The sequence below is a fragment of the Dermacentor albipictus genome, chromosome 9, assembly GCF_038994185.2.
Source record: "Dermacentor albipictus isolate Rhodes 1998 colony chromosome 9, USDA_Dalb.pri_finalv2, whole genome shotgun sequence".
Lineage (NCBI taxonomy): Eukaryota > Metazoa > Arthropoda > Arachnida > Ixodida > Ixodidae > Dermacentor > Dermacentor albipictus.
In genome coordinates this window covers 42,982,539-42,994,530 of record NC_091829.1, presented here as the reverse complement: position 1 = coordinate 42,994,530, position 11,992 = coordinate 42,982,539, and the positions used below count along the sequence as shown (strand labels likewise).

Here is an 11,992-nt window from a genome sequence, read left to right as displayed (position 1 = left end):
CGACGGGTCACGACCACCAAAGAAGAGGGCAATAGCTTGTGATCAGGAGAACGTGTCACGTAAAGCTAAATCAGAGGTGCGCGAGATGCTAACCGCTCTCAGCGAAAGTCTGAAACAGTTAGGTGATAGGATCACTGAGATGCAAAGCAAGATGACGACCTTAGAAGCAAACACCAACCAACGGTTGGCCAAAATGGAATCCTTTCTCGAGTTTGTGGTGGGCCCGGTAACGCCACCGAACCCGCCGATACGTCTTTCTGAACCAACAGCTAGCAACGTAGCCCCGATTCTAGCCCCACCTAGAGTCGGCGTTCAGCTCGTAAGAGATGGCTCCGCCCCTTGAGACATTCCGAATTTGGCAATGGAACTGTAGGGGCTTCTCTAGGAAGAAGGCTCCCCTACAGCAATATCTACGCAATTGTCAAAAGATGCCCCAGGTTATCTTATTACAGGAAACCCTCTCGCCTGGCATCTCGACGGCTGGGTTTTGCTCGGTCGCCGTGCAGTCGGGAGGGAGGGGGTTATGTACTCTTGTTAGTAAGAAACTCACTCATGTGACACATGATCTCAAATTGGCTGGTAGTAATATTGAGTATATTATGGTAGAGGTCATACCTGGTCGGGTCAACCGAGGCAGCATATATGTTCTTAACATATATAGTAGTCCCAACGAAAAAAGGCAAAGATTTAAGACTCTGCTCCGCAAGGCCATAGACATGGCAGGCTCAAGCCCTCTTATTGTCGCAGGGGACTTTAATGCCCCGTTTCATGCCTGGGGTTATAAATATGATACCAATAAGGGTAAGCATCTCTGGCAGAATGCCATGGATCTGGACCTGACGCTGATCACTGACCCTAACTTTCCTACCCGAATCGGGACATCCACGTGTAGAGACTCTACCCCCGATCTCATCTTCGTTAAGAACGTGACTGAGGCCAAATGGAATAACTTGGCTGAGAACCTTGGTAGTGACCACTATATTTGTGAGGCCCAGCTTCCTATCGTGGGTAAAAAACAGCGCGAATTCTCGTACACGGACTGGGATAAATTCCGCAAGCTTCGGGAGGAGAGGCCTCCCTCAGATTCCCGACCTACTATAGAGCAATGGATGGTTCAGGTTCAAGATGACGTTCGGCGTGCAACCTCTAAGGTCTGCACCGACCTTCCTGTTGAGAAAATGGACAGCAGGCTAGCCCATCTGTTAGAAGCCAAACAGTCCATTCTCAACAGATGGAAGTGTCACCGACTTAATCGTAGGCTACGCAAAAAGATATCTGAGTTAAACAAACACATTGAGGAGCATTGTGCAACCCTCTCTAAACAGCAGTGGGACGAGGTTTGCAATTCGATAGACGGCCAAATGCGCAATGGTAAAACTTGGAACTTGCTTAAGCATCTGCTTAACGAGACCAATACTAAGTCCAATCAGAGGCATGTCATTGCTAGAACCATACATGAGGCTGCACGAATGACCTCTGAGGACGAACTAATCCGCACGCTTGCCAACAAATATCTCCCAGTCGGCTCAGGGCGGTCTCCTGTACATCTCGATTACCAGGGCCAGGCCAATTCCTACCTGGATGCAGAGTTTGGCGTTGAGGAGATTCGAAGTGTTCTACATGGACTCAATGGTAGATCCGCACCAGGGCCGGATGGCATCTCCAACAAGGCGTTGCGAAATCTGGATGAAAAATCAATCGCATACCTCACAGAGGACATTAATGAAATTTGGAGGAGTGGAACCGTCCCATTACTTTGAAAGACTGCCCTCGCAGTACTCATACCCAAACCTGGAAAAACACCTAGCGTTGACAACTTGAGGCCCATCTCGCTTACATCCTGTGTGGGTAAGGTAGCGGAGCACGCGGTCCTGAATCGACTCTCCCGGTTCCTGGAGAATAACGACGTTTACCCCCATAGTATGATAGGATTCAGACCAGGCCTATCCACACAAGATACCATGAAACTGATTAAGAATCAAATCATAGACAACGACTCTAGCGACACTCGAGCCATTTTGGGACTTGATCTTGAAAAGGCCTTCGACAGCGTTCTACATTCGCATATCCTAGCCTCGATATCTCGGCTCAATCTGGGTGAGAGATTTTATAACTATGTTAGATCGTTCCTCTCGGATAGGAAGGCTACCATCCGGGTGGCCGATCTCGAATCCCAATTACTGGAACTTGGCGAGAGGGGCACCCCACAGGGGTCCGTCATTTCCCCCTGTTTATTCAATATAGCCATGGTTGACCTAAGCAGAAAGCTTCTCGAGATTGAAGGCATCAAACACACTATGTATGCTGACGATATAACTATATGGTGCACAGGAGGCAATGACGGTCAGGTTGAGGGCGCCTTACAGGAGGCAATAGACACTATTGAAACCTATCTAGAACCCACCGGTCTCAGATGCTCCCCCTTGAAGTCGGAACTTTTGTTGTATAGTCCCAAGAAACGCGGTCCAAGGCCCAAGGGATGGACATCGTTAGAAGACAAAGATATTAACTTATGTACAAAAACCGGTTGTCGTATACCCAAAGTCGATTCAATCAAGGTCTTGGGCATGATCGTTGAGTCAGGGGGTACAAATGGCAAGACTATACGCAAGCTAATTACTAAAACTGAAAGTGCTGTTCGTTTAGTCAGGAGAGTATCAAATCGGCATCATGGACTCAAGGAGGATAACCTCATTCGACTAATGCATGCCTTCGTTCTGTGCCACTTTAGATACGTGGCAGCCATGCATCGATGGAAACGGGCAGAGAGGGATAAACTGAATGCACAGCTTAGGAAGATTACCAAACGGGTTCTCGGGTTACCCGTATACACTTGTACAGAGCGATTAATGCAGCTTGGCATTCATAACACTCTTGAAGAGATCACAGAGGCCCAGGAGCGCGCACAGCTATCTCGCCTCACAACAACGAAGGCAGGGAGATCTATCTTGCAGGAACTCGGATATCACCCCGATAGAGTAGCAGAAGAGTTCTCTGACGTTCCTCCGTCGATTCGTGAGAACATTACGGTCGCGCCAATACCTAGGAACATGCACCCCGATCATAATCGCGGTAGAAGGAGGGCAAGGGCGGCCAACCTCCTTAGGCAAATACACAATGATCAGCGACAGGTCAGCTTTGTGGATGCCGCTTCTTGTAAGGGACGTCAGGCGTTCACCATCGTCACTGTTGATGGTCGCCAAGGAATCACCAATGCTGCCTCGGTTCGGACGAGGGACTCCGAAATAGCTGAACAAATGGCTATTGCACTAGCCCTGCTAGATAGCTCACGGGATGCCATCTATAGTGATTCAAGATCTGCAGTCAGAGCATTTGAAAAAGGCACCATTTCCAAACAGGCCCTCAGACTTCTTGGGGGCAAGGCAATCACGCACCACTTCATTTATTGGTTTCCGGCACATCAGGGTCAGATAAAGGGTGCTCCTCCCAACCTCAATGAGTCGGCTCACGGGTCTGCGCGTGAACTTGCCCACCGCGCTACCCTCGACCAATCGGAAGCCGACTCACTAGAGAACAGGGACACGCCCTCCACCTACAACGAGATAACTAAACACTACTATCTCAGCCGTAGAACCTACTTTGTTCCTCATCCGCGCCTCAATAGAGCTCAAGCATTAACGCTCCGTCTACTACAAACGAATACCTATCCGAATCCATCGCTCTTAAATAAAATCTATCCGCATACTTACACCAACGCTACCTGCCACGATTGTGGAGATATAGCCACGTTAGACCATATGCTCTGGCGGTGTGCTCGGTCACGCTCTATCATCGCTAACAGCTCGGCCAGATGGGAGGCGGTTCTCCGCAGCCCTCTTCTGGCTGACCAACTCTGGGCTGTCCAGCAGGCCCACGATGCGGCCGAGAGGCTCGGCCTTCCGGTTCCCACGTGGGAGCGGCCCGCTTCGTGAAGACTCACGATCTGCAGGACTTTAATTAATAAAGTTTTACCATACCATACCATACCATCGGCGCATGCCTGTATACAGAAAAAGCCTTGCAGAAGGGTTGAAATCTGGGCCAGTTGGTACATACTTGAAAGAATAAAACCAGTCAAAAACACAAAGGACAAGAGAAGAAGTTCACGACACAACGACTGGACTATCAACTGTGGTTTATTAGAATCGGTGTAGTCCCAGCAAGGGCAGCAGAGCATGCGCAACCGCATCATCACTTATCACATAGCATGAAAAGACAGCACCGTTTCTATCGGGACCGACTTAGAAATTCAAATTCTTTTTCTTGTAAGCGCACCGAGGTTGTGCTAACGCAGTCATCACCTAATAAACTGATGAAGTACGCTTCCAAGATTTCACGCTCTTCTTTGCCCTTGCCCCTGCCAAGAATCATCACATTGCTAAACAATGGATAACAACCACACTCATTGCAATGGCGAGGCAAGTTTGCACCGTTATCTGACCCCAGGGAGGAGTGGTGCTCACGCAGGCGGTCATTAGTCCAGTCGTTGTGTCGTGAACTTCTTCTCTAGTTGTAGAAAAAGCCTGTGTTCTAGAAAAAGCCTGTGTTCACGCAGGCTTTTTGGCCCATGTTGACACAAGTATGCCTGTGTTGACACAACGGGTGGTAGGGGGAGATTTAAAGTATGTGAATGTTCTTATTCCATAGTGAGGACTTATTGGTGAGCTGTCAGGAGTTCCAATTGAACGCGTGGTTTACACCTCGCAGGCGCTACAGCGGTAAACGACAGTTCGGAGTCTGAGGAGAGTATTTGTTAAGCACTGGCAAAGGTTTTTAGAGCAGTTAGGAGATCGGAAAAAAACTGTAATACTGTGGGATGGAAAATGAAATGAAGAGGTATAAAGGAAGCGTGTACATTTTACCTTTAATTTCACAGAGCGTTTTCAGAAGCGCATATAATGCGACGGGCGCACTCTTCCCATGCTCAAAATCAAATTGTTTAGGATGTCGTAAATATTAAATGTAAGAAATATTTGCTGCAGAAATTGAAAACGCGCTCTAAAATTTTGTCATAAATGGTATTCATTATATATACCATGTAATGAGAGTGAATTCAGCATTCCGTTAGACTATGCTACAAAAATAATGCTGCGTTTTCGCAGCCAAATAAGCAAGTGCATGAGCTTAAACAAGACATGAATATAAAAAACAAGAAAATGCTGGCTTCTTATGAAAAATAATTTTAAATATGGAAAGTGTGAGCCCGTCCTGATCCTGAGCTATCAGATCTGCGCTATCTATCTACCAGAAAATTTAACAGATCTACGCTATCCGATAGTATATCACACGGCTCCAGACTCGGCGCTTATATTAACCCCGGAGGTCTCAAATCAGCCAAGGAATGCCGAATGCCAGGAAGCTGGCTGCAAATTAGTCATGGCGTCCTCGATCAATCAACAATTCAACGCTGACCATTCGCGCCATGACATCATCTCGCACGCTCCTTTTCATACCTAGTAGTGCTTCCAGTGAGTGGTCGTTTGTAGCGATACCCTTTACGCTGAAACGAAATAGACAGTCATTCAAGCTTACCCATAGCTTAATGGCCCTATTGTTTTTCTTGTCACTTTTACAAAGTCCACTACGCTGTGTAAAACAAACTTTGATTTCATTGCGGGTTGTGAAACTCGGGCTGGCTTCGTTTCCGGGGGACGTAACTCAGCATTGCTCCCTTTTTGTACTTGCTTTTTCATAACGCGAGTAACGTACTGTTCTATCGACACGCTTGGAAAACGCAGGAACAACTGCAAAAAAATTACGTGGTGACACGACACGCCCGCTAACGCTAATTGCAAGCTGTACTTTAATTGCATCCGGCGGATGCAACGTGCTGTCCTTAGTTTTGCCCCGTTACGAGCAATGCAACGCCGTTAACGTTGCAATTACTCCTGTAGAGCGTGCTTTGCCGTTTGCTACCGCGCTAGTGGGCTAAGCCGATGTTGTATTGCTTGAAGACTGCAGTAACGGGGAAAACTGGCAGTAACGGCTCCGACGTCACTGCAGCAACTGTCGGTCCTGTAAATTTTCTCCGTTACTGCCAGTTTTCAGTCATGCTTCGCTTCAGCATGGGCTGTCGGGCTGGTTAGTGCCACAGGCGGTGCTCTGAATTTTGGTTGTTTTTTCGTTTCTCTCGTCGCTCCGTCAAAAAATCTGGGGCCGCGTTCACAAAGTTTTTCGTTTGTGCGCGCGTCTTGCCGTGGGCCGACTGCATTCGATAATTTTATGCCCAATATCGGGGTAGGCTGGAATTCACATTTAGGGACAAGTCTAGCGTGAGGTGACTTTGTGAACACGGTTCCTGATCCTTAACGTTGCTATGGCTTTGCCCGCTTGCAGAGTCGCAAAACGGGGAACACGCTCTAACACTAACAATAGCGTAGCGCATGCATGCAACTGATCAGAATGAAGCACAGTACATTAAACCGACCGAAACCGGGCAGCACTATTTCCTGCAGCAATGCGGCAGGTATCACTCCTGCGTGGCAACTGTCGGATACTGCTGTGCGTGCTCTCTTGATTGTAAAATTGCGCAGCGGTGTCGCGTCTGATTGGGGACCATGCATCAGCAAGGTGTTATATGCCATTCGGGATGTCAGTAAGAGCAGGTGCTTGCTGCTAAAACGAAAATTGGCCTTAGTTGGAGTGAACGCTGGATAGCATGGGAAGCGATCCTAATCGCTGATGCAATGCGGCAGCGCTCGTTGGAACGCGTGGGATCACAGCATTGCTTCATTCGAATGTGGCTTTAGGTATAGTATCAGATATTTCCCTCCACCACGTCGCTTGCCTTTCGCTCTTCTATAAACTGTATATTCATGCACATCTGAACAATTAAATTTTGAAAGCACAGTCACCTATTTCCCTTCGTCGCCACCATTCCTCCAAAGTAAAACGAATCTCTTGTCGCTAATCGCCTTTCGATCGTTCGTTTATGCCTGGAACCCCAATTGATAGGAACAATTCACCTTCCCACAACATCTACCAAATCATAATTGATTAAACTTAAAGACCTATTAATCAGGAAGTACAGTGTAATCCTCAGATTTAGCCTTTTGGTAACTAGGAAAATTTTTACGTTTGCCTTTGCCTTAATTTAAGTAGCTATCTTGTTCCTGCCATTAGGATCTATTGTATAATTATGTCGGGATATATTACCCGTACCTCTATGTTTCACTGTACCACTAATAATTTGTAATGTTCTGGCTTTTTATCTTGTTTTTTTTTATCCCGTATATCATTCTAGGGCACCCGTTTTACAATGTATGCCTCAGGCACAGTTTGAACAGTTCTGAATCATTTGAAAATTGTCTTTTCATGAGCTGATGTGAAATACTATAAATGCATTTCTCAAGACCAGAGCATCCGTAGAAACAACGACCAGAAAAGTTGGAAATAAACCATTAGGGCATAACTGTAACAGGCAAGTTATAACTTCCCAGATAACCTGCTGACACGGCAGGAGGCTTACTGGTTAGGTTTATTGGCCAGTGCTATGATCCGTGTTGGCGCGGTGACGTAACACTGCCGCCAGGATTTGCCCGCGTTACTAACCACATTAAAATTGAATTGCCTTCTGGAGTTTTACTTGCCAAAACTACGATTTGATTATAAGGCACGCCGTAGCGGGGTACTTCGGATTAATTTTGATTACCAGGGGGATCTTTGACGTGCCCCCAATGCACAAGACACGGGCGTTGGGCGGCACCGCGGCCGGAATTCGATCCCACGACCTCGTGTTTAGCTTTGCAACACCTTAGCCACTAACCCACCACCACGAGTCACATTTAAATGCTCGGTGAAGACGCATATTGGCCACTCGTGTCAATATTGGCTAGCCACGGTACATTATTTGATTACACTATCTTCGGCATAGACCCTTTTTACCCTACCAGGCTACTGTAAATGCAAAAGTTGGTGAAAGAGCCAATGAAATCTTCGGATTAAAAAAAAAACAGGAAGGAAGCGTGGGAGACAATCTTGCACTCTGCTTCGCAAGTACACGCGGCTTGTAGATATGCTCGAGTAAGGGACACACTTTTTAAGAAGCTGCACCTTCAACTTTGCAGCCAAAAATAAGGAAAAAACAAAGTCGGAAAGCAATATTAGATATCCCGATGGTACGACTACAAAGGGAGTAACTGCAGCTCGTCTTCTCTTGTATTCTGACTGCGTAGCATGCGGTCACTTCGGAAATTGCTGGGAAAATGTTTAAAGTGAAAACCACATTTAACGCTATTAATGGCGTTGAGGACGACAGTACCCATTGATGTGCGGCCAAATGGAGCCTGAACTTCGACGACGTAACAGTGACGATGGTGAGAACTGGAGAGCAAAACCCGCTGCACGAAGTTCATGCTTGAATAAACAAATGAAATATGAGAAAAGAACCAAAACAAACAAAATAAACACACTCGCTCTTTCCCTAGAAAAAAAAGACAGGCCGAATACCCGCAGCCTGGAAAAATAAATCAAGATGGCCTAGCTCTGTGTTAGGACGAAACCTCTAAACGAGAGCGATAAGAAATTGAGCATGTAGTCACGTTAACCAGAAGGTGTCTGGTTGGCTACCCTAGCTGGGTGAAGGAAACCAGTGAATAGGAAAAAGAAATCAAGCAGGATGGGAGGGGGGGGGGGGGAGGGCGGCGAATGTGTGCATACGCGCATAGTACATAATACAATCAAAGGCACTTCGCCCATGCAAGTTGTTTACAAAAGCACAATTGGTGTCTCTGGTGCTTTTTGCGCGATTTGTGAGTGAGAACGGTGTTCCAGTAGTGTCTTTACTACTTCAGGGTGTTGGAGAAAATGATGTGTGGCTCTTACACAAGTATACACGGTACCTGCCTCAATGAAGTGCTTCCCTTCTACGGCGCTCCGTTATTCGCGGAAGTGTCTTGAACGACGCAACTATCTGCAGGACTAATTACCGCGCGCATGTCTGCGCAACTGTGAGCACGCGAAGAAGACAAATGGCCCTTTGCCCGCTATTACAAACAAATAACATGGGCAGGCAGTACGTAAGAACAAAAAATAGAGGTGTACTGTTATCCAGGGGATGCGGTCGCGGTTAGTATTGCGCATTCCTTGGACTGCAAGTGCAAAGAAATGCTCGCTGTATCTTTCCCGTGGGAAGAGTAATAGTAACGACCGACTCGGCATTACAATGTTGTAGTTACCGCTGCAGGACCTGGCCAGCAAGCGCTGCGATCCATCAGTGATGACAGAGCACAGACAGAGATTAATAGTCTGTGCCGCTTTGTGGACTGCGTACTTCCGCAAACAAGATGAGAGGAAACAGCAAGCTTCTTGCGAATAAACGATTACTCAAAACCTGGGGATTATAGCGCGGTACGTAAATGCGTATAAAGTATGCGTTCACCGCTGAACAAGACGCTGTGTAACATTCTTATTTCCTACAAACGAAACTGCCGCTATGTTCGCTTGAAAGCGTATTATGGTGTCTTGTACAACATTACCCTCACGAGGATCGGAACGTCTTATCCTCTGGGTGTCTTTGCTTAGCTGTATGTCACTACAGCATTTGGTTGTTGCTTTAAGAGTCCACGTAAGTGAAAACCTTTTATAAGTGTTAGAACTTAGCTGTCATACATGCAGTATAGAGAATTCACTATAGCATACGGAAGCTTTCGCGATAACATGACTGTTCACAGATTATGAAAATACACATAGTTTTTTGTTTGTTTCCCTATCACAACCGCTTTCCAATGCCCATCTAAATATTTCCGAATCAATTTGAATATTAATAAACCAAATCAACCAATAAATCTAACAAATCTAATCAAGAAGCAGTAATGAACATGTTGGACATCCCTACTGTTTACGAAAGGTTCCAGTTAACTAGTGTTACGAAAGGTTCATTACAAATCGTGTGTGAAAAGAAATATTCCTCATAATTTCTCGAATTAAGTTCCAGAAAAGGAGCTCGCTACCTAAAAAAATAAAGACTGAGTATAAATGATAACAACAGGGCGATATCAGTCCAAGCGAATCCAATGTTCATGTTTGACACAAGTACCCGCCGCAGTTCCTCAGTGGCTATGGTGTTGGGCTGCTGAGCACGAGGTCGCGGGATTGAATCCCGGCCACGGCGGCCGCATTTCAATGGGGGCGAAGTGCGAAAACGCCCGTGTACTTAGATTTAGGTGCACGTTAAAGAACCCCAGGTGGTCAAAATTTCTGGAGTCCTCCACTACGGCGAGCCTCTAATCAGGAAGTGGTGTGGGCACGTAAAACCCCATAAGTTAAAACAAAAACAAATGTTTGACACAAATGAGAGACATCGTTTCAGTATAGTCCAGGGTTCGATGGAACACTGTCTGGCGAGGGGTGCGCATTTTCTTCTTGACAGCAAACAAACACTCGCCAAAGTTTGATCAAAAACAAAGTTTATGACGGTTCGAGTCTCTTACGGGTTTATTATTCACATGAAAGCGGGACAAGCTGGGCCATGCCTTATACGTAGAAAATGGCGCAACGCTCGTGTGTATATCTCTGGTAGATTTCCACGCATCCGATTAAGTGTAAGAGGCGTCGACTGCATTAATGATAATTCCAAAAGAAGGCGGGATGATAGTGATTTTTCCCGGTCGATGACAGTCGCGGAATTCCAACCAGTGTTGTGACCCGTGTTGCGGTGATGTTCAGCTAGCTCGTGGAGCCACCCTGGAGTGATATAAAGGATACCTTGTCGAGACTGCCGGACATCGTACATCGGAGAAACAGGCAACTTTAAACGACGTATCAAGCAGCCCCGAAATGATGTACCTAAGGGACACACCACCTCCAACACGCGGAAAGGCGCGTATTCGAAAGCTTACGCTCGTGCGCAAGCCTACGTGTGGTTTGACCTTTAGGCCCAGACCACACGTACGCGTGCCGGCGCGCGAAAGCTCGCACAAACGCACCTCACACATGCCAAGATGATGTAGGACAGATGGTACGCGTCGAAGAGGGCCACGAGCACATACATTTAAAGTTTACGCACGCTGAGAAATAGCGTTGTCAAACATGGCGGCACCATCGCTCCCACTTCAGTGTGAATTCTTGTGATGGCTACGTTCTGATCCGCGTTAATCGCCAGGAACTATTGAAATGAGCTTTCGCTTTCTATAAACTCACCTGAAACGTTGGTTATGAGGGCATAGTGCGTCCAGTTTCTTAGATCATATCCCGATTACGATGCTTGTGGGCCTAACGAGACGCGTCCACCCAGCAGCAACGGGGTTACGGTGGGTAGAGGAATAGTTGTGCTGGCCGAGCCTTCTGGAATGTAGTTCGCCGCTTCTCCGCATCATGACGCAAAAGTGGCGCTGCGCTCAGTATACAACGGCTCTCAGCGGCGTATGTCGTCTGGTACTTGTGGCAGACGGCACGCAACAAAGAAAGCACGTAGAGTGAGAAACTGTCATCTGTAGCCGCCAGTTAGTTCAACGAACAGATACAGGTCTGTTATTGCGGGTTTCCAGTTGCTAAGACATGCTGAAGCTTCTACAACGGAAAGGTGAGCGGCATAGTGAACGGCATGGTTATCGGAAGCTCATCTCCCATGGAGTATAAGTGGAGCACGCATCAAATAGTGGCGGTATTTCTGCTTCAGAGGAGATCAACAAGCACACGTATTTCTTCGGAGTGGATTGTAAATCGTGGCTCTAAATAACCGTTGTTCTAGCACCGACAAGAGCAGCAGTGAACAGAGCCTTCAGGAAGAGTTCCTCAAACGCGATTTCACCCATGTTGCGGATCAAGAAGTGTTTACCAAAGATACAGTAATTTGGTGCTTCCGCTCATGTTTATAATATGATTCTCAGGAAAATAAAAGAGAACATTTTTGGGGGAGACTGTGATCACACAACGTGATTAAGGCCGCAAACCCTCGGAGATACCAGAGCAACAAGCTGCAAATGAACCTTGCGCAAATTACGACCTCAGGATTTCTATGCCGGCGCTTGCGGTGCTTGTAATCGCCTACGTG

General features: G+C 46.8%; 1 long non-coding RNA gene across 1 annotated transcript; it reads right to left on the bottom strand.

Moving 5' to 3' along the window:
* Positions 1-1,859: 1,859 nt before the first annotated feature.
* LOC139049738 (uncharacterized) lies at positions 1,860-11,250 on the bottom strand. Its single transcript, XR_011508549.1, has 2 exons — positions 11,140-11,250; positions 1,860-3,951 (listed from the first exon to the last, which is right to left on the bottom strand). It is a non-coding gene; the product is annotated as an uncharacterized lncRNA (long non-coding RNA).
* Positions 11,251-11,992: the final 742 nt, after the last annotated feature.